Source organism: Dreissena polymorpha, chromosome 7 (genome assembly GCF_020536995.1).
Source record: "Dreissena polymorpha isolate Duluth1 chromosome 7, UMN_Dpol_1.0, whole genome shotgun sequence".
NCBI lineage: Eukaryota > Metazoa > Mollusca > Bivalvia > Myida > Dreissenidae > Dreissena > Dreissena polymorpha.
This window is the reverse complement of record NC_068361.1, coordinates 105,574,843-105,598,916: the sequence shown is the minus strand read 5'-3', so window position 1 is coordinate 105,598,916 and position 24,074 is coordinate 105,574,843. Positions and strand designations below refer to the sequence as shown.

At 35.5% G+C, this 24,074-nt stretch overlaps 1 protein-coding gene across 1 annotated transcript in view; it reads right to left on the bottom strand.

The window, feature by feature from the left end:
- The window catches only part of LOC127837254 (long-chain fatty acid transport protein 4-like), a 456,835-nt gene that overhangs the window by 263,199 nt on the left and 169,562 nt on the right, over positions 1-24,074 (bottom strand). The window lies entirely within an intron of this gene.

Below are 24,074 nucleotides of genomic sequence, written 5' to 3'. Positions count from 1 at the left end.
GTAGACGACTTTAAATTTACATTATTTTTAAACTTAAGATAAAACAAACTTCGTCCACCATGTTTGTTTATGCTATTTCCAACAGCTTTATTTCGACAATGTTTAATTGCTTTAGAACAATATTATATTGAGCGCGTATATGATCGATGTAACTTTCTTTGTTTTCAAAAACAATAAGAAGTGCAATTCGACACCACAGTTTTAAGCGTCTACTTTTCGAATGCGATTCAATTAAATACACACTTAACTTGCGTATAAAAATGCGAGCATCTACTTTAGTTTAAAGTAACATTCTACTTACTTCTTTTAAAGTAACTACACTATCTTCGATCTTAAAAAATGATTGAAAGTTTAAGTATTGTTTAACAATACTTTATGTTAAGCAACTGAAATCGCATGCCCTAAAGGCATTCGTATATAATAATTATACAACGCAATTTGTGCAATTGTGTATTAATGCTATCTTCAAATATTTCTTATGACTATATTAACATATAATGTGGGTGTTCCGATATTGTTATGTTTATACGATAATAATATGCTATTTGTTAATTAGTTAATCAATGCACCCCGCTTCTTAAATCTGCCCTGAGAATTTCATTTTTCCCCGGGCGCATAAACACATAGCCACGTCGCCTTACTAACTTCAGCAAACGCGTTAATAGCGTTTATTATAACACATTAACGGGTTCGAAATGTAGCAAAAAGTAACTCTTGCGCATCATAAACTTACGATGGATCTTTTATAGCACCAATATTATTTGCACATCGAAGGAATATATTAATATGATTATGTCAAAGGTCCTTATAATTAGCAGACACAGCATAGCAACATTAACAACACAACTTGTATTCTCCTCTCCTCATCATCAGAAGTGTTATTGTCGGACTGATTTATTTTACGTTAGTTCTTTATTTTATGTAATAAGGCACGGGTTTGTCGAAAAAGACCACCGATTGCTATGCGAGTTGCTTGTCGCCGCATAAACGTGTCTGATTTGTACGTGTGTTAAATACACGCATTTGCATAAGTACGCACAAGCGACATAACAAGACACTTAAGACGGCAACACATCTGGAAAATCACAAATTAATAACACGTGCATGTGATTTGATTGTGTTTTACAAATAAATATGAATTTTACATATGTAAATATTGCATCCAGTTACTATATAACATCGTTTAATTAAGACAAATCAGACAGCATAATCATTAAACGATCGTATTTGTAAAAATGTTTAAATAACTTTTACATTTTATCTAGCGTAAGTAGCATTGATGCACATAGAAATATAATATACATGCAGGATTATAAATGTGACAAAATTTATAGATTATTAGTAAACTTGGCACATAATGCAATCTAAGTATTATAAGATGGTAGACATGAAACATAACACTCGATTACACATCCAGAATAATTGCACATTTAGGATATAATTCGAATAAAGGTAACATAAAACTATTGTAAACAAGCATATACGCTTATGGTAATTCCTTTTCACATACATGTAAATGGGTAATGTTCAATAAAAAAACTCAACAACCAAGCTCAAACGACGCAATGATTAGCGGACTTCAAAAAGGATGCACAGTCTACAAATATATGCATGGACGGAACAATCATGCGCAAACTACACATGTATGCGCGGACTACACAATGATGCGCGGGTTGCATAATTATGTGCACTTGCTAATGCATAAGAACCCTAATTTTAATTAATCACCTTTGAGACCAGAAGGTAATACAAACAAATTCGTGATATTCAGAAACTTTCATTTTAATTATGTTTTCAATTTTTTGTACTATATCCGCAAATGTTGTTTTTTTAAACGAGTACAGTGTCATACAACAACACAAACTTATTGGTTTTCTAACAAAAGATGTGATTTATGATTTTCACTTATTTTAAAACTTAAAAAACACATTCGTAAGATTCAGAAAAAATCATTGAAATTATGTTGGTACAGATTTTTTTACAGAATAACGGCAAAAAGAAAACTAATTGGAATTCAAACAACAAAATGTTATACGATACTTTTACTTTTTAATTAAAAACTTTAGGAACGATATGGGCTTTCAAAAGCCGGCGATAGGATCTGTCAAATTTCAAAACTTAATGGCGAGTCCCGTGACGGGTTGAATGCACAAATTGGTAAAAAGGATCGTCTTGCTCTTGCGAGAGTTGAAGAGACCTGTTTTCCCCGAACAATAAAATATCATCATTCCCATAAAAAAATGATCAAGATATAGCGACACCCCGTATTTATTAGCCTTTGCGGCACGGAGGTAGGTTAAAGATTCTGTAACTTAGTCTGTGAGTTCTTAAAATAAATGCAAAAATAAAGATTTGACAACAATGTACATTAAATTATGCAGCCGACTCGATTGGGTGTTTGTTGTTGTTCTTAATGGTTTTGTGTGTTGGGTGTTGTGTTTATATTGTTTATAAAAAAGTCAACAAAAATGTGAAATACGTAAATTTATAAGAGGATATTTCAGCTGAATTACATCAAAAGCCATCGGATTATTTATACTCTGTCAAGTGTTTTTCCTTGAGATAAACAGTACTTGATATGTTTGGGATTACCATGATAATTCGAGGATCATATCAGGTACTTCTTGTCCGATGTAAATCGACGGTCGGACATCCAACAGAAGCAATTGTTATTTACCCATTAGTAGTGCTTGTAATTACTGATTTTTTTCCCTCACATACCGCATCAAACTCCTCCAAAAGCGTTGTTTATATATGCTTTTACGAATCGATGGTTTGCAAGAAATATAATAAAATAATGCGTTACAAGTTCAGCGAGGACATGCCGCCTATAACTTATTAAGTAGATTTGCTTTCCCGAATGACACAAATGATCGTGAATGTGTATCTTAAGATTTAAGTAAGTATCTTGATAGTATTCAAGCTATTGATAGGAACTTGTAAGTGATGACATCCACAAACATATCTTAGTTTCAAAGGTGTATATATTAATAAACATACACAACAGGGTTGCTTCCCTTGTGAAAACGTTTAAAGTTAAGATGTTGTTAACGCTTCATATAAATCATATCAGACCTGTTTACACATGTTATCAAATACAAATGATTAATTTACAAATCAAAATAATTATTTTGATCTCCTACATGTCCACAATATTTCTGACGACCAAATAACTACCGATTGTGTCATGTTAAAATAGCTTGACATTAAACTGTTCCTTTTAATACTTCCTTATTGAAAATAGGACAAGAGATAAAAGGCGAATCAAAAGTGTGATTTGTATTTTTGGAAATTGAAAATATATGCAACAGCAAAACAAAAACTCAATTTTATCTGCAATTCAATGCCGTTGACTGAAGCTAGTCTCTGTGAAAAGGGATGGGCAGTTAAATTTCACACAACATGACGATTTGTTTGATGTAAACTGAGAAGTTGCAAATATAAACAGTGGCGCCTGCAAATAAGGCGTGTAAGTGTTGATTGCTTCGTCCATCTTTGTTAACGGAGACGTGTAAAGTTGCTGTCAAGGTGGTAGTCAAACATGTGCGCCAGTTTCCGAAGGAAGAAATGAAGCTGCTTGTTGTTAGAGATGCAGTGTTCCTTGTACACTAGATGATGTACACATTTTTAATTGTCGGAATACTTTCGTTTTTCATCCGTTCGGTTTGGCTTATTTAAATGTTCTGAAATTTGGCGATTTTTTGTTTTTGACAGTTAAGAGTAATTCAGGAAAGATTTCATGTTTTTATATTATGATATCTGCATTAAGTCCGTTTGGGCAATTCCATTGTCCTTTGTAAAGTTTCTAATATCTTTCGTGTTGTATGTTTGACACATTTTTTGTTTTTGTCAAGACCAGGCTCTTTGCATATAACTTTGAATAATGTGTCAAGCTTTTCTTTCACCTACTAGATTGTGTGTGAACCCTTTATCATGTTCGTTGGTGACTTTAATTTAATGAGAGGCCAAATAGAATGGATCTTCAGCATAACACAATTATTTAGGTCTATTAGTTGTTTAAAGTGTGTTGCACTGAGAATTTCTGTGGGTCGCTGGTCGCCCAAACTCTAGGTTTTACTATTCGGTAAGTGGACAAAATATCGCCAGTGCGTGTTTTTGTCTGCCTTTCATTAAGTTGAAGGCTTTCAACCCCATCCGAATCTTTCTGAAGAGTTACATCACCTCATCTGTAAGCGAAAATTGTATAGTGGAAAATAAGGAAACCGTTTATAATTTTAATTTAACAACATTATGACTAAACACTGAAAACCTGAGAAAACCCAGTTCAAACCTTAGAACAAGCAAGGTAGTGAAAATGGTGGTTGTTTTTGTGCCGATAATGGGCTTTTGTTGGATTTCCTTCAGGTTTATAGCTAAGTTTCATTTGGGTGCACTGTTTTAATGTCGTACTTGCAGGTTTCTTCGTTAACGAAATGTTAAAACTTTAAAGTGAAAACTATTTTTACATATATATGTATGTTGGCTTTTGTTTGTTTTTCTTGTTTAAGTACATTCAAAACCTTTAGAAATGTGAATGACGTTTCAGTTTTGTGTTATTATAATTATTCATTCACTGCAGTTCATTTCAAATAATAACACTAATAATTTATGTGTCTTTAAATATTTAATAGGGAAACATAACTTAACATTTTTAGTAGCGTTTATATAATCATTCAATAATTGTTATGTTTTTCATACGCTTTTTTAATGGATGGTTTTATTTTATTTGAGGATTTTAATGTAAGCAAACAGTATTTATTATACTAAATAGAGTATTTCTATTAAGACTCATCAACAGACAGATGTTGTCCTATTTGATTTATTTTATTATATTTAAATTGTACCTTATTATAAATTTTGATCATGGTATGTGATGGCATGTGTGCACATCATAATCACCCACATGCGATTACAGCTTAAAGTTGTGTTCTTATTATTCTAAAGCATAACATCAATCTAAACACATATTGATTCTTAACCGGTTCAATACACATATCCCTCTAGTATGACTTTCTCCTCCAAAATGGGCAACATAAATATTGTTTAAAGACAAGTTCACGCGCAGTGAAAACAAAATCGCCAACGCGTATCTATATTCAAAATCGAAAGAAGGGAAAATACCGAGCGTGTACAAACTTGAATGAGTACCACGTGGTATGCTTGATCACACGAGTTTGACCCACTTTAGTGTCGATACAGAACACACTCGATATGCACCTTAAGCATAAGAAGTTATTATCTGGCGACAACCGTTACGTTGTTGAATGCCTATTCAACAGTTTGCAAAAAATGAGGTATAACATATTAAACAAATATTTATAAATCTATCTCGCCGATACTTAATTTGTAATTTCAATTAACTGTTTTAATTATACCTTAATTAAACATAATTCTTATAATACGTTCTATATAATGAACTATGACCAAAATGAATATTAAGCGTATAGTCAAAGACCTTCCTCACGATAAGCAACTCCTGAGCAGTAATGCTTGAAGAAGATTTTCTACTTCAAAGAAATATTATACTGGTCTATATGTTGTGTTAGTATACCGATTTTTATAGTCAATGTCATGATACTACCAAACTAGTGTAATTGATATATGTAACAAATGTTGGCGCTGCTTGGCTATCAAAGATCTAACTTACCTAAGTACATCATGATATTAATCCGACAACAGTGTACGGGACAATATATAAGTATTGATACTTGTGTGCCCGACGTCTCCAACAGAACATGAACAGCAAATGGTTTAAGGTGTTAGCTCATGTTTATTTTTACACATAAAAAGTCAATTTTAACATCTTTGTGCGTCGGGTGTTCCGATGAATTTTAATTAGGTGCACTTCATCTGGATTGATACCTTACAATCCTAAATAAAACACTTTTATATTCTTTATATTGGTTATGACTACGTGCATTTAAGCGCAACGTAGATCATATCGTCAGTTTCCACAGTTTCAGACAGTTGCTTCGTTAAGCAGATATACATTACACAGCAAAGAATCGTTCGCCCTATCACGGTTCTCGTTTAGGATAGCTCCTTTCAAAGATCGCTAGACTATAAATCCAAGGATCGTGTGTGGATATTCTTCCGCATACCTTATTTGGGACATAGTCTTGACATCATTCTAATGCCGTTAGTGTGAGCACTTAAGAGGTAAACCAGCTCAACCAGGAAAAGTGTCAGTTATGTAACAGACCGCCGTGAAATTTTTAAAAATACATGGAATGTGGATTGGAGTCTGAATGTAATTTCAACGAGGATACATTTGCAACCTCTTTCATAAACAGTAAAAAACTCAATAAGGCCATAATTTTGTTTTAAAATTAAACCTTATGGAGCTTTGAGCTTGTGTCCAGTATTTACTCTCAAAGTTTATTTGGAAGTACAAAAGCATCAGAAACGATTCTCAATTATTTGTAGAATTTAAACATTATAAAGCAGTAACTACGAGCACGTTGGCTTGTTTACTGGGATTTATGTATAGAGAATTATGAAGCCCATTCTTTATAGGGAGTTTCATCTTCGGCATCTGTCAGGTCGGGATGTCAACTCGGCCCTTTTCCGATTCAGCCCCTCAATGCAACACAAATGATTTTGTTATCGGGGGCTCAATTTCAAGCAAGCAGAATGCAAAAAACGACTTAATTATGGTTATTTTATATCAACAGCAACATAACAATCATAATTTCATCATCATCATCATGGTCGCGACCAGCAATTACAATGCCACTGCTGTCATTATCGTCGATTTATATATAAATAAACATTATCTTACCAATTAAAAAAAAGACTGCTGTTTCTAACACGGTTAAATAACAAGAGAAGCTTCAGGGCGGAGCCGAAATGTGCACAGTGGCAACATATGACTTTTTGCGGTACAGAGTTCTGACAATTGCTAACTTCTTAACACAATTCGTGTCGTAGTTTGTTTCTATGAAGCTTGTTACATGTACATTCTGGATGAATTAATTGATCCTTCTGTGTCCTGTAATTTTGTTTTTAGGCAAAAAGTTTTCTTTTGAATTACTTCACTTACGCTATATTGAGTTTGGAATGTTGAGCATATTTAGAGGGCTAATAAAGAAAATGTTCAGACAAATCTAATTGCAAAATTGCATGTGTTTGATCCAAAAAATTACAATTACGGTTAATTAATCAATCATGTTATGTAAACATATGCAATGAATTGTGAATAAAACGTTATAAATGCTCAGGAACCATTTATCATGTTATGTAATCAATTAAGTTTTACAAGTATAAGAAAGCATTTAACATATCACATTTATTTTATCATAACAATCGGTCAAACTAATCGTGGTTAATAAAAGTCACGATGTTCAATACAAAATTACATATAGTTTACAAAATGAATAAATAAGATGAACTTATATTTATTAATTGAGCTGGTACAAGATAAATTTGATGCTGCACTCTTAAAATGAATGTGTCGACTTGTTATCATTCAATTTCCGTTAATCGACTGGCTTTGCAATATGTATTAATACTTGTTTCAGTTTTGTTTTCATTCTGTTCTCTGATTCACGATTGATTCTCTGATTCGGTATCAAAATCTAACACCAGTCTTGCATCCAACCCAAACTTGGCCTGCTGTTCTTCATTGAAGATTTGAATAACTTCTTGTGTATTTAAGTATTTGCAGTGACTGTTTCAAAATTATCATCTTCGTGTATTAACTTAAGATTTGACAAGTCAGTGTAGTCAGACAAGTTTATCTTTGAGTTAGTGTAGCAGATCGCAATTGTATGCAGAATAATGCAACTTCTAATTTATGTAAATACAATCAAGAAAAAAAACTACTCATGCTTTTACATATATTAAAATATGTATAGCAAACAAAATACACATACAATTTAGTTGTTATTATAATTAGCCTATTACTCTGTTCAAACTATATCTTACACACGCATAACAGTTAAGAATAAAAAAAAAGTCCAGATTTATAAATAGTGATCTAAACATAAGCATATAGTATCACTCTAAAGGTAACTTGTACATAATGGGCTGTCATACGATCGGTTTGTATGTAGTAATTTAATAAAGTAATATCATTGCGCTTAAATAGTCATTAATACACGATGGTGTCTGCTCTCACATTTATATTAATTACGCCATTGGACAAAGAATGTTGTAATACAAAACAAAATGTAGATTTACATATAGGACTCCAATACACGAGAGCATAACGTATTGACAAGAATTTCACATAATTACAACAGTTATTTGGCTTTAAAGGGGAAAATCGTCAGTATTTCCCCCAAATATATTATTCTATTATATCAAGGCGTATTCACCCTTTTCAAGTATATATGTTTTTAATAGCATTGTTATATCGATTAAATCAGTAAGAAACAACTCACTACAAAAACTTTTTTTCGTACACAACTCCGGTGCGTGTCAAACTTTATCCTACAAAAAAGAACTTCGCAAGGGAAAACGTTTATTCTGAATATTATTAAAAACGGTATTGAGTGTTAATAAAAAAAGATATACTTGTTTATCGACTATTTTTTAAATTAGTTTTACAATTATTATAACTTTGAATAATATTAAAAATTGTTGAATGGTCGATATGCCCCATTTGGAAAATGCACTTTAATAATACACACATAACACCTGACACGAGAGCCAGTCGTCAGAGAATTAAAATCTACCTAAATTATTTATGTTGCGATGTATTTAGTAAAGTCACACAAACAATAACACAATGAAACAGTCATACATGTTAATTAGATCGAAATTTTATATAATGTTATATAATATATGGCTTAATACTTTATCACTATCGAAATGTAAAACAGTTCACAATTTCATAAACATACACACAACTCGAATGAACAAAGCATAGTTTACGTATTAAAGCGGGTATATACGATTTTGTCAAATATTTATGAATTTATATAAACTGTGTAAAAAACTTATTATATATATATTTCAATATAAATTAACATAAAAGTTAAGAAGAACATGTGTCGAAAAATGCGAAATAAGCCAGATATTTAATTCTGAAATTGAAAACGGCTGTACAGCCGAATTCGCCAGCATGTATACCATACATGTACGATGTGCATCTAAACTTACGAGGGGTGTTCCAGAAGTTCGTGGATTTTCGCCATAACTTTCATTTGGTAACATAAATGGACAAACTAATAGCATGTTAAGAATATTTCGTCCTTTCCAAATATACTCTCCAAATATCATGGAAATACATAAAACAATAAATATATATCAGAAATTTAAACATGTGCACAATGCGCACACCGACGCACGTGTAACGTTTCTGTTCAACGTCAATGACGTTATGAAGTTAACAACTGTCAAATCTTTTCCACATAATCACCTCCAACGCGAATGCACTTTATGTGTCGGGAAATCCACTTGTCAAAAGTGTCTCTATACCAGTCAGCGTCAAAAGACGACACGATTCGCTTTGCTGCAACTGTAAGTTCCTGTTTAGTTGCAAAGCGAATACCGCGCAACTGTGATTTAACTTCCGGGAAAACGCGGAAGTCCATAGGGGCCAAATCCGGACTGTAAGGAGGACTTAGGCGCTGTAACGTGAAATTTGCCGTAAATTCTGTTTATCAACGACATTTAAACCAAATTTAAATTCGCGTAACGCTCATACTTATAATAAAATACGCGCGTGCGCCGCATGTCGTTACTGAGGTCTCTATGGCAACGCGTTTCAAACGCGCTTTATGGAATACATGCATTTTTAGCTTATATATAAAGTCCGTGATAATTGGTTTGTATAATATGTAAATTTCATTGACTTTTACCAGCAAACTAATAAGTTATAGCGAAAATCCACGAACTTCTGGAACACCCCTCGTAGTTTAACGGTTTATAATACAAAGACTAATGCTTCGGTTATTGTAGGAAAATATGTACGTCACTATCGGCTCGGGGCGCTTATTTGTCTTTGCTGCATTTTATGAAATTCGGCTTTAATGTATAATTTTTCTTGCCTGTTGTGTGTTATTGTAACATATTTTATCAATATATTACAATTAAACACATATAAAAAATCGTATATACCCACTTTAATAAACATTTTTCAAATATATAAACATACATGTTGACATTTTATGTTTATGTTTATTTATTTTGAGGAGCATACACAGTTCTCAATTAAATGTATGTAATTGCAGATATGACTTTTTCGTGAGGAATCCACCACCAGAAGTGGCAAATGTATTAAAAGTGCTATTGAAGCATATACCACATGGATAATCTGTTTCATTCCCTATAGGAATATATCCTATATACTTTCCAGTAGGACTGATTTGATGCATGCTATGCTCATAGGATGTCACATACAGATTTCCACTAGGATCCGTGGCTAATTGACGTGGGCCATTAAGATTGTGATGCATATATTCAAATACTTTTTCTCCATTTAAATTTAACGCCATTAGTTTGTTTAAAACCCCATTTGAAATTATCAACACGCTGCTATGCGAATTAAAAATACAATAACTTGATACAGTTTGTGCACACTCTTCTACGCCTAAGCCCAAACTGATTTCACGTAGCACCGTTCCGTCATTATTTAGAATGTCTATCTGCCCTTTATCTGTTGACAAACAAATGTACTGGTTGGTGCATTTCTAGTAACATGATAATAAGGGATTCTTGTTTTTAGTTCTGTAACAATGCGACCATTTCCATAACGAAGTTGTGCGAATGCAATTTTGCCAGCAAATGGCAAAGTAATCACCATGTCCGTCGGACTTGTCTTAGAAACTGATCAAGGCGTAGAGTCAAAATTGAATTTTGATAATACAAAATCACGATCTGCCTCAATCACTAGTATCGCATCTGCATTATGTAAAGATATGACAATGTACTTATCTATCCATATGCATGAACACGGGTCGGGACGTTTTTCCTTGTCAAACATGGGTATAATACTTAAATCTTTAGTATATTGAAGCTGTGGAATTCGCTCCGTATATGGCTTATAATGACTGTTATCGGTATCGGAGCCTGTCTCACTTACATAACAAGTGAAGTCTTGAACTCGTAAGGATTTCTTCATTTCTATCAATAAACTATCGAAAGAGGTATGCTCAACACATTTAAAGCTAGATTTGCTTCTACTTTTTCTCCAACTCAACTACTGTTGATTTCAGACGACATACCGAATCCTTTTCAAGCCGGCGCAGCAGGAGAACAACGTGTTCATTAGTTCACAATTGTTCAACATGATCAATATAAGTTAACTGTTGTTTGACGTCATAAAAATCTGACATTTCGTGGTTTGTTCTTATTATTTCTCCTATCACTATCTTCTTATTAGCAATAGCAGAGAGCACTTCTCAAGTTGCGCATACATTTCTAAGATTTTCTGTCTTATAGTTTGAAGTAATGACAATGCTTTACTTTTTATTTAAGATACCAATTCTTCGTGTTTGCGTACATGTTCTAAAAGAATCTCGCATTGCTGTTGAAATTCATGCAGCACTGTCTTCAATCCGGTACAATCTTTTGTTATGTCATGCAAAATATCGGGACGCATAAGTATTGTTTGACAGACATTGTTGCGCTTATTCTAACAATTTCACCTCCGTGTAATTAAATGCTAAATCGAAAATAGGGAAAATACCTAGAGAATACATGCATATCAGTATATGTTTCGACTATGACCATTACCGCGTTACAGCAAAAACCTCACTACATATTGACAATGTAGATCTTGTATAGCTGCTATTTTCTCTGATATTAATAGTCCATAATATTTTATGCGCATGTATGTACCTCACTATCCACACGCGATTTCAGCTATATGTTTTGAACGTATTATTATTTACATGAAATCATAAAATCAAAATTTCACACAGTGGTTCTTAACTGTATCTGCAACAAGTCTCCCTCTATTGCGCCTCTTTCCTCCAAAAATGAGCAACATAAATCTTGTGTACTGGTATACGCATACGCAGTGAAACTAAATCGCCTACGCGTATTTATATCGTAAAACAAAGAAAGGAAATACAGGGCGTGTACACACTTGCAGTAGTACCGCGTTGTATGCTTTGCCACACGATTGTGACCCACTTTAGTATAAATACAAAATGCGATCGATATACACGTGAAGAATAGGAATTAAAGTTAGTCTCTGTTTCCTATTTACCAGTTTGCAATATCGCAAGTAAAATATTAAACAATACACAACGTTGTTTTAATGCATCACGCGATATTTAGAAGGTCATTTCAATCGACTGTTTAAAATTTTAATATATACTTATTACAAAATAAAGCTTATAATACATTCGTATACCTGAACTTTGCCAAAATGCATTTCAATAGTTTATGGTGGCATATACCTGCCTTACGATAACCAACAGAAAGTTTGAAAAAGATTTTCTACTTTCACGAATATAAATAATACTGTTCTATTTGTGTTGTAAAACTTGTTTGATATTCAATGGCATCATAGTACAAAAACATGGTGTATGTTGCATTTATTTGGACTTCAACGCTATCAAATAACACATTTTACAAAAGTGCATCGTGATCTAACAAAAATGATCGTTGCAGTATTGATTCCTCATTACTTGTACCCGTCCTCAATACCTAAACAATGCGTTTGTATTTGATTTGCTTACGTAAATCAGTACACATTATGAATGCTGTAAACTTATTTTTGCGTCGTGTATTCCAATGTATTTTACTTAGGCAAACTCCATATCGATTATTTATTTAAATTCCAAAACAAAAGTTTGTTTATCTTGTTACAACTCTGAACATTAAAGTGGAAACAATATCATGGTGTCCGTGTTGGATGAGTTCAGTAGATTGCTTAATTAAGCAGATATGTCTTACTTAAAAACGCATCGTGAACAATATCAAAATATTGGTCGACAAGCTCCGTTGGAAGATCGCTTGACTACGAACCGGGGCATCATGGGTTAGATTACTGCACCGTCCGCATATTTTTATGGAATGTTTTTTTGAATTATCTCACTGCGTAAGCATGATCACTTAAAACGGGTGAGCACCATTAACCAGGACAGTGCAAATATGTTAACTGACTGCCGTAATGTGAGTGAAATACGCAAGAAATGGCCTCAAATACCTTGAACCCCATCTCATACCATCCCCATTCGCGGAACATTGAACTGTGCTTGTAGAGCTTTGGTTATTCTGATTAATTAGTTAGATTTAGAGGGTAATGGGTGAATCATTTTTTTTAATGTGTCAAAAGCGGTAAAGTCAGTGAAGTATTTAACCATAAAAAAGCGCAATAATCCTGCAATTATTATTATTATCAAAAGTAATTGAACTCTGCACGTCATATATATTTTCCCATATTTGTTATGTATCGCAAAAAAGTGATTATGAGTCAAAATGTGTTTGTATTTATGTCAGATGTACACACAATTTGGTCAAAATCGGTAAAGAAATGCCTACATTCAGTACAAAGATAGGACTATTCAATTTCTGCCCATGCACAGAAATAATCTAAATTTAAACACGCGTGGGTCAGGTGTAAAACAAGGTGACCAGTGCATCATTGTTTACAACGCCATTTGCATGAATGATGATAGATCACGTCGTTACCCGTTTACATTGGTACAAACAAACAGACAGGACATAGCAGCGTAATGTTTTTTGCAGAGTGAATTTTGGTCAATATATATGCATATTACTCGACGAATTTCAATAAACTTTCATCAAGCTTGATAAAAACTCCTTTTGTTTTCAATCCACAAATTGGCCTTATTGAAATCGCTCTGATCTGAGAAATCGTTTTAATGCAATCAGCTTGCATTCTGACTTTTCACGAACATGATATTCAATACACAATGATCCTCGTTTATCCATTAAGACAAAATAGGTTTTATACTCACTTTGCTTGGGCAATCCATAGTCATATTTCGTTTGTAAAGTGCCTGTGTTATTAGCTAGTTCTTCTTTGTTTTGAAACGCGCGGAAGTGGAAATAACGTGAAATAGGCGCTCATGTGACCCAAAGCGTGCATACGTCACAGGTTAACACTAGTATTGAAGATTCCGTTATGTACATGATTCGGTTTCGTATTTTGTATGCTTTTGGCATTTTTAGCACAATCTTTGCGAAAATCAGTTTGGAAGAGTTAAGCTTCAGAATGTATCTGACGAATACTGATCACTTCTAGTCAGTTGAGATAACAGAATTGTTGTGAGAACTATCAACTCGGGCGGCTTTAAACCGAATGACGGTTTTGCACTTGTAGATGATACGTTTTGTAATAATTAATTATACATTATTATTTACATGGTGATCTATAACGTTAACATTATTTATAGTATTATTTTACTATGAATTTCTGGTGTACTTAAACAAAAACATGTTGTTCTTGTTGTTTTTTCGAATTAAATGCAGGTTATATCCTCTTTTTAGCAAACGTTACATTTTGGATTTTAAAAATAGTGTCGCGCGTTACTAGAAAAGTATTTCTTCTAGAGTGCTTAATCTTTATGAATTTACGAACCGTATGTTCGCTTTTGCACTTTCATAGTTTTGATCGCAGATTTTTGACTGAATTGCAGATATGGACGAAAATAACATTTGTTTGCTGTTGTTAGCAAGCATGTAAACTTGCGCACATTTCTATTTTGCGTTGGATTCTTTTCGTCCCAACCGGAGTTGCGGCTGCATTGAAACAAAATATATATTTGAACTTTTGTCTCCCGTAACTTGAATATAATAACTACAGGATGGAGGAAACCTTACACTCTTTCGAGAAATTTCGTTTTGGTTATGATATTATCATTACACTTGCAGTTATGGCTCCTTAAAAAAAACACGTTTGTATTAACTTGTGTCGCGCGTAATTTATAAAGTATTGCTGTAACATGTCTTAAACTCCTTCTTGTGAAGTTGAGCACCTCCATATTTTGGTTCAAGTTTTTTCCGACATCAGTGTTTTTTAGACAAAAGCGGAATGTAGGGTCCATCGTTTCTATACAATGTTTGTTTGTAGCTCTGGTGACGCACATTTGCAGCAGACTGGAACAATTTCACAATTAAGGTGACGGTCACCAACGGATCATACCTATGAAGTTTTGTTAAAGTTGTTAAGCGCCTGAGGAGCAAATGCCGTTTAAATGTGAATTTTACGCACGACGCACGATGAAAGGCGATCCCAAGAACTCACCCATTGCTTTGCGCAGGTGAGTTTAAACAATAATGCATACATCAAAATTAAATCACATATTATTATTTTTTATGTAACCCTTTCACAGAAAGAGCTGAGTCGCAAATCATTAATATGTTAAGCCTTAACTTATGATAAAGCCTGTTAAAATATATTATTCATGGATATTCATCATTTTTTCTATGATTCAGTTCAGAAAGCACGGGTTTTTTCAAAGAATTTTGTTAAAGCAATACCGTGTTCTTTAGTAATACAATGTATAAACCACACAAATGCATTATAGCAAATCAGTATTCATTCGATTAACATAACTAAACATTAATATAGTTTACCATTATATTATAAATTATAATATTATAATTTATAATAGAAAGCATGTGTATATCGACTTTTAATATACTCAATCCAATTCACAGATATAAAGTCTGTGCACATGCTTTTTGTCAAATAATCCCTCTCCATTATGTAAACTCAATAGAATTTCAAAAGCTTGACTTTTGCAATCAAAATCGCTGACACGTTGAAATCTAATCTTCTAAGAGAACAAAGGCACTGTATTCATATTTACAAACATACATGTTTTTCAACTTTTCACTTCCGTATAATTATGACATTTTACTACATACAAACTATATATAACGCAGATAATAAAATAAACCCAAATGGCATAAAAATACACGATAACATTAATTCATGTTAAAAGATTATCAAATTTTAAAAGTGAAACCAAATTACCGTTGGCTTATTGTTTTCGTATCGCTGTTAAAGAATAAACATGAATGCTAACTGAATAAACTAACATGAATGCATTTCAAATTATTAAAACACTACTGTCACCACGATTTACCATTATTGATGGAACAAGAGCTTTAACACAGACGAACATTTTATAGACGTATATAAATTGTCGTTGTTTTAAATATATTTCATAAATATATTTATTCTGAATGATATGCAACAGGCTTGGAGGTAGATTATTTGTAAAGGAAACATTGCTCGCATTGTTCAATGATTGGACAGAGTAGATTTTAACAGTGAATAGGATAAGTAGTGTTCTTTTGTAGTATTTGATTAGTTTCCAGTATGTATTTAGGTAAATATGCATTTTCTACATCTTTTTAATTGATGTATGTCGGTTGTATTATTTTATTTATTTTATTAAAATTGTTGTATTTTTTCATAATTCCGTTTGTCTTCTACCGTCGGAACACATGATTTGAAATATAATTGAAATTGCTACTTATTATAAGAAATGTTGATTCCTTGCATATGATTCATGCTGTTAAAATCTAAATTTGTGATGTTAAATCGTAAATATAATATATTTGGAAACTTCAACGTGTTGGTCGAAAGACGGCAACACTGGAGCCCAACAACGAGTCTTCGGCAACACTGGCACCAACGAGTCTTCGGCATCAACAGCGTTTTTAGCAGAAATACTGTAGTAGCGAACACGTTACTACGGCAAAAATCCCTGAACAGACAGGAACCTCAGATCGGTAGCGAGGGGAGCTTAGCGATTCCTTGGAATCCGGTTTTTGATTTTTCCCGAGGGATTAGGAGTACACCATTATTGCGCGGCATCGAGCTCGAGCACCGGTGGGAGTACAGCTACGTACTTCTTGTGCACAAAACTTTGACGTCAAAACCATTTAAACAAACGTACAGGATTTCACGTTCTGCTACGCAAGGGAGGATTCACGTTCAATCCGGACGGAGAGTGATGGACATTTAAATCGCTGTGGACATTTTGTACCGTGTCATTCTTGTGTTTTTGCTTGTATTTTGTAAGTATTCCGACGGAGTTTTGTGAGTGTAAATATTTTTAGAATTATTGTGCAATGTACATGTATCTATTTATTGTAGTTTCATTGTCGTAAATGAGTAATTTGAAATACCAATCAGTTCCTTTTTGTCAGCTCATTGGTAAATTGGTGTCGATATGATGTTATTTTAAGGAAATTATAGTCCTTTCACGAGCACAAAGTTTATTGCATGGCGAAGTTATATCTACTCACCACTTACTTGAAGTTAAGTAGTAGATAGGTTTTTGCAACTGGATTTATTTACCTCTAGTAGCAGTAGAATTTGCTCAAGGGTTATAATAAGTATCGAGGTTTCACTGCGTAAACTTGTTAACTTGCCTTACTTTACGTATGGTTGAATTGAAAACGCTTTGTGTGTATTTGTATAGAGAAAACACTTTTTTATAAATACCGAAAAAAATCACTGTTTTTTTTCACTAAAATTTGATCATGAGGTTTATAATAAGTATCGAGGTTTCACTGCGTAAACTTGTTAATTTGCCTTACTTTACGTATGGTTGAATTGAAAACGCTTTGTGTGTATTTGTATAGAGAAAACACTTTTTTATAAATACCGAAAAAAATCACTGTTTTTTTTTCACTAAAATTTGATCATGAGGTTTATAATAAGTATCGAGGTTTCACTGCGTAAACTTGTTAATTTGCCTTACTTTACGTATGGTTGAATTGAAAACGCTTTGTGTGTATTTGTAAAGAGAAAACTCTCTTTATAAATACCGAAAACAAATCACTGTTTTTCACTAAAATTTGATCATGAGGGTTATAATAAATATCGAGGTTTCACTGCGTAAACTTGTTAATTTGCCATACGTTACGTATGGTTGAATTGAAAACGCTTTGTGTGTATTTGTAAAAAGAAAGCTCTCTTTATAAATACCGAAAACAAATCACTGTTTTTTTCACTAAAGTTTGATCATGTTAAAAAGTACAAATACGATTTAAACTGCATTATGTAGTTTAATGCGTGTATGTGCGACTGGCGTCTTACCTATAAATGAACGTGCTCGCGATATCGTAACGCAGAAAGAACGCTATTTCGGCAGTGTAGTAAACATGCGAAAGTAAACCAGTTGCGGGTTCGGATCGAAATAAAATCGCACTTAGTAAACACCTGGTACAAAATAAAAAAGCTTTGATTGGATATTTGTGATAGTAAGGCTGTTGACTGAAATTAAGCCCAAGGGAGGTAATACAGGTATGTTAAGATATCTGTTTCGGTACGTATATTGGAAAAAGAGAAAAAAGTGAGTCGTGATTATTATAGCTTGATTAAACGAAAATTGGACTTTCGGTGAAAAGGGGAGATAATTGAACGTAAATGTAAATTAAAAAGGGATAAATTAATGCGATTCGTGTGAAATAGTTTGCACTTTTCTGTTCATTAAATGACTATGAACTAAAATTTATATTCACAAAATAAATATTATAGCCTAAGGATTTTACATACTTTTTTCAGTATAAAATTCCTAGTTAGCAATTGTGCATACACATTTTTATTAATGTAACCGCATTTAAAAGCATGGCTACGGGTAGCGACCGCGAAACAAGGGTGGGGAGCTAACATGTTGCTAACCAAAGCACTCCTTCGCACGACATTACACCCGAGGAGGAAAGAGATCAGTCTAAAACTCCTGGCAGAGCCAATCCGAGTCTAAATGAGCAAATACAGGAAACTGGGGTTAAAACTCCAGGTGCAACCAGACTTTCTGAGTCGTTGATAAACAGAGAGCTGTCAGAAATGAGTATTCTGAGAACGTAAATAGAAACGAAAAATCAAAACAAGGATACCGACGTGAAAGCGAGAGACTTGAAATTAAAGAATTACCACTTGTGGAACGCGAACGCAAACATAAACAGGAAGAGCAATATTTTTAGGAACAGGAATTCGAGCTGATAATAAAAGTAGCTGAATTCAATCGGGAGTGCATCGAACGAACTGACAGGATTCCCGAATCGGAGTTAAAACTACGAGAAAAAGAAACTTCATTACTCGAAAATATAAGTAGAATTGAAAGGAAGTTAGAGTTGAAAGAAGATGATTTAATCTGTTGAGAACGCTTTGTGAGTCAAAAAGAAAGAGAAAGTGCAAGCCCACGAACAAAGGCGCAACATGAAGAATATAAATATTTAGCTGATATTGAAAGGCGAATAGACATGCTCGAAAAGGAGAAACATAATATGGATTTCGAAGATAGCGACAAAGTTGTACTTCAGAGACAACGTAGCTATCAGGATACCGCTTACGAGAAATTTAACTTGAGCGCATTTTCCGGGGTAATACCAGTGCCTAAAAACGAAGTCTCGTTCGAAGATCTGAAACTGGAAGTTTACAATGTCAAGTGATATATTCTTAAAACACAGTTAAACAGAGTCTCAGAAAAGCATTTAGGGGCCAAGCTTACTGCAAAATGCAGCACGTGAAACCGGAAGCTACAGTAGATGAAATAATGTCTGAACTTGATGATTATTTTGGAAACGTCGCAAGTATTGACACTATGCGTTCACAATTTCTTATGGTGAATAGAACAAATTGATACCATATCCGAATAGGGTTAGCGTATAGAAGAGTTGTTGCTGCATGTTACGAGAAAAACAAGGCTAGACGAAGATGAAAAGAAGGATATGTTTCGAAAACGGTTTCGGCGAGGATTACGTAATGAAGAATTGAAAAATGCTACCCGAGTGCATTTGAAAGTAGATTGTCGTACGAAGAACTTAAGATTAAGTTACGAGAAGAAGAATTTAAGATACACATCTCAAAGGACAGAGGAAAGCAGAAGTGTAGTAGAGTTCATCAGAGCGCTCTAAACGCCAAAGACGAAGGCGATGAGTTACTGAAGCAACTTATCAAAAGATGGAGGATTTAGAGAAAAGGGTTGATGACTTTAAAAACGAGAGACACCTAGAAAGTGGGGGCCATAGAAACAGAGATACAATCAGACACAGAGGGGGTTCTCAAGGTCACGGGCGTGGAAATCACTATATGCCATAGTGAAAATGAAGCAAGCAATAGACAAATAACAGAAAGGTCAACAGGCACATCAGAAAATAACAAACATTTAAATGCTTAGACGCCGCTGTTGGGGGTCAAACGGACGGTGTCGAGAGTGAAGACCCGAACGCAAAGAGACATACATTATTTGAACGCTTGATTGGTGCGTCAAATGATGCAAAGGTGTGTGGATTATGCACCAAAGCGCTAATTGATACCGGTACAATGGTAACGACCATATGTCAGTCTTTCTACGAGTTTGCAGCCAAAGCCAACATTTCATAGCATTGAAGAGCTGTCGGTCACAGGGGCCAATGGTATTGAAATACCATATATTTTTTACATAGAAGTGAACATTACCATTCCCGACATAACTGAGCAAATATTTCATGTTCCAGTTCTTGTCCTGAGCGATACCGATTTTAATTTGGCGGTACCAATGATAGTAGGACCCACTGTTTTTCGCTTCTTAAAAGCGTTGGAGTGCGAAGATATGTCTCCCGCTTGGAAATCTGTGATATCCGCCGTGTCGTTAAGCTCGCCTTTAGGCAATGCTGTATCGACGAATTGAGATTCAACCTTATCAGACATTGACATTATCAGGAATGGTACGGAAATCGGACAACGAATGTATTGCTATCACCTAACCGTCTGAATCTGGTTGCAAAGGGTTAGGCGTCTGCCCACGGGTAGTAAGTCTGGGAAGTGTTGGTACGACAGCCAGAGTGCATGTCCGTATTTTAGCCAAGTCAATTCAAATAGAGCCAAAATTAGTCCTATGCGAACTACAAGAGGCGAAAGTGCTGCTCAACTGGTAACCGCATTCAGGGTGCAAGACAGAAATAACAAGTTAAACTGAACCATCACAGAAAGAAAAAGATGATCTAATCAATGAACTGAAACTAGATTAAAGCCATTTAGAACCTGAAATGCGAGAACCCTTGAAAGATTTATTTTTTGAATTTCAAGATGTATTTTCAAAAGGGCCACTAGATTTAGGAAGAACCGAAATAGTCAAACATAAAATACATATTGACAATCCCGAACCGTTTAAGGAACCATACCGTAGAGTGCCTCCAGGCCTAGTCAGTGAGGTAAGAACATGTACAGGAAATGCTAGACATGGGAGCCATACGCCCGTCGAACAGCCCATTTTCATCGAATGTCGTCGCAGTGCGAAAGAAAGACGGGTCGATACGATTTTGTCTCGATTTCAGGAAACTAAACAGCCGGACAAATAAAGACGCATACGCTCTTCCAAGGATCGAATATATCTTACACCTGTTAGCTTGTTCCCGGTATTTCAGTTAACTTGACTTAAAAGCCGGATATTGGCAAGTAGAAATCGAGGACCAGGATAAGGAGAAAACGGTGTTTCAGGTGGGAAACCTAGGTTTCTACGAATGCAACCGGATGCCGTTTAGGAGCTGTAATTACCCCGCTACGTTTCAGAGGCTTGTGGATGCATGCATGGGTGAGAATGCCTCATATACCTCGATGACGTCATCATATTCTCCGTCGACTTCCGGTCCCACATATTGCGTCTCAGAGCCTGTTTAGAACGGTTAAGAGAACATAACTTTAAACTAGAGGCATCCAAATGTGACTTTCTGAAAAAGGAAGTTAGCTATGTTGGTCACGTGGTGAGCGAAGAAGGGATCAAAACTGATCCATCCAAAACGGAAGCCATCCGCCACTGGAAAGTGCCAACCACCATCAAAGAAGTGAGAAGTTTTTAGGCTTTGCGAGCTATTATCGCAAATTTGTGGAAACTTTTGCTACAATAGCTCGACCATTAAACGACCTGTTGGCTGGGTACGAAAACAAATCGAAAAAACGTCTATTTGTTTGGGGTCAACAACAATAAAAGCGTTTGAAACGCTCATAGACAAATTATGTACGGCGCCTGTTTTGGCCTTAACCAATTACAATAAGCCGTTCTTATTGCACACGGACACATCTTTGAATGGTCTCGGAGCCGTCTTGTACCAGATGCAGGACGACAATACAAAACGGGTTGTTGCATATGCGTATTTTGAAACTACCGCAAAACTGGATGCGTGTGGTCTCCGATGAGAAGCGGCACTATCAAATTACGATTTCTGTATAAAATACAGAAGTGGAAAATCAAATATTGACGCCGATGTGTTGTCAAGACAATCGCATGTCGATACCGTTCCGGTGGGAAATAATGTCATACGCGCTGTTCTCGCATGTTGTTGACGATACACCGATTGACGAGAAGTTCACAGACACACGACACGATCAAACAAAGTGCCAGACACTAAGCACGCATGACTGGGCACACGGTCAAAATGCGGATGATGTTTCCCGCGTTAAATCTTTCGTAGAAGGCGGACGTTTTTCCGACATGGTTGACTATAAATGTCAGCCGGAAGCAGTGAAAAAAAAATTACGGCATTTTAAACAGATACATGTATGCAATGGTGTTTTATACCATCGCACTATGTCACGGTACCGAACTTAAGAGGGGTGGGTGGAAGGATGTGTGGCGGCCCGGTTAGCTCAGTAGGGAGAGCACTAGCCCTGTAAGCGAGGTGTCCCAGGTTTGAGTCCCGTACTGGCTGCACACTTTTAATCACCCGGCGACAATGGCGCCAAACGGGGACCGTGACGCTTGCAGTTCTCCATAGAACCTGCCCGTGGTTTTGTCGGGATCAGTATTTCACTGTTCCCTGTGACTCGAATTTGACGACGAATTCCAACTTGGCAGTGGAGAATGTCACGGTACCGAACTAAAGCGAAATTGGTGGAAAGATGTGTGGCGGCCCGGTTGGCTCATTAGGGAGAGCACTCGCCCTGTAAGCGAGGTGTCCCGGGTTCGAGTTCCGGACTGGCTGCACACTCTTCACCACCCGGCGACACTACATCAGAAGAAGATCGCAGTTATCAGATTGTTTGATCAGAGTCAGCTCGCCAAGAAATGTTCCGTGCGTTACACGATGACTTAGGTCACCAGGGACGTGATAGAACTCTGCCTCTGTTTAAAAAACGCTTTTATTTGCCAGGAATGGCGACAGAAGTTGCTTTGTGGGTTAGCAGGTGCGGGAGATGCCTTCGAAGTACAAGCCCTTCGACCATATCAACAGGGCTTGTCAATATTGAATCAAGCTATCCGATGGAAATCTTATGCATTGACTACTTGTCACTGAAAGGCGGCTACGAGAACGTACTTGTAATTACTGACCGTTTTACGCGGTACGCTCAAGCCTTTCCGACGAAAAACCAGACTGCTCGGACCAACGCAAAAGTGTTATTTGAAAATTTCTTCGTGCACTATAGGTTCCTCGAAAAACTACACAGTGACCGTGGACATAACTTTCTATTTAAAGTAATCCAGAGACTATGTAAGATTGCTGGTGTTAAAAGCACGCGTACCATATCATCCCCAATAAAATGGCCAATGTGAGCGTTTCAATCAAACTCTCATCAAAATGTTGCGCACACTATCTAGTCAGAGCTAAAGTCCGTCTGGAAATCAGCAATTTCGGCCTTGGTATATGCATATTATGTAACCAAATGTGAGGTTACGGGATACTCTCCGTACCACCTTATGTTTGGCAGGACACCACGGTTCGCCATTGACGCTTTACTGGGCATTCTAGGTCAACGTGTTGGTGGCACCCCGCCATCAGAATAGATGCGACAACTTGAGCTACATTTAGCCAAGCATACAGAAACGCCAACCGATGCGTTGTAGAAAAGGCTAATAATGCTAAACAACGCTACGACATCAGGGTACAGGAGGCGAAATTACTTCCGCGTGACAGGTGTCTACTTCGGAATAACGGAATAAAGGGAAAAAACAAACTGAGTAATATATGGTCTTCTGATGTTTAAGTTATCTGACATCAGCCTAATTTAAGTTTTCCCGTATTTCGCATTCAAAAGGAAAACGGCGATGTGTGCATTAAAACCGTCCACCGGAATCATCGGCTGCCGTGTTCCTTCTTACCGATACAGGAAGTGCATCGTGTTTCGGCGAGGTTTCCGACGAGTCCTCCACGGACGTGGATGAACGCGCAAAGAACACGAATTCAGACAGCTAGCAGTCGGAAACAATTAC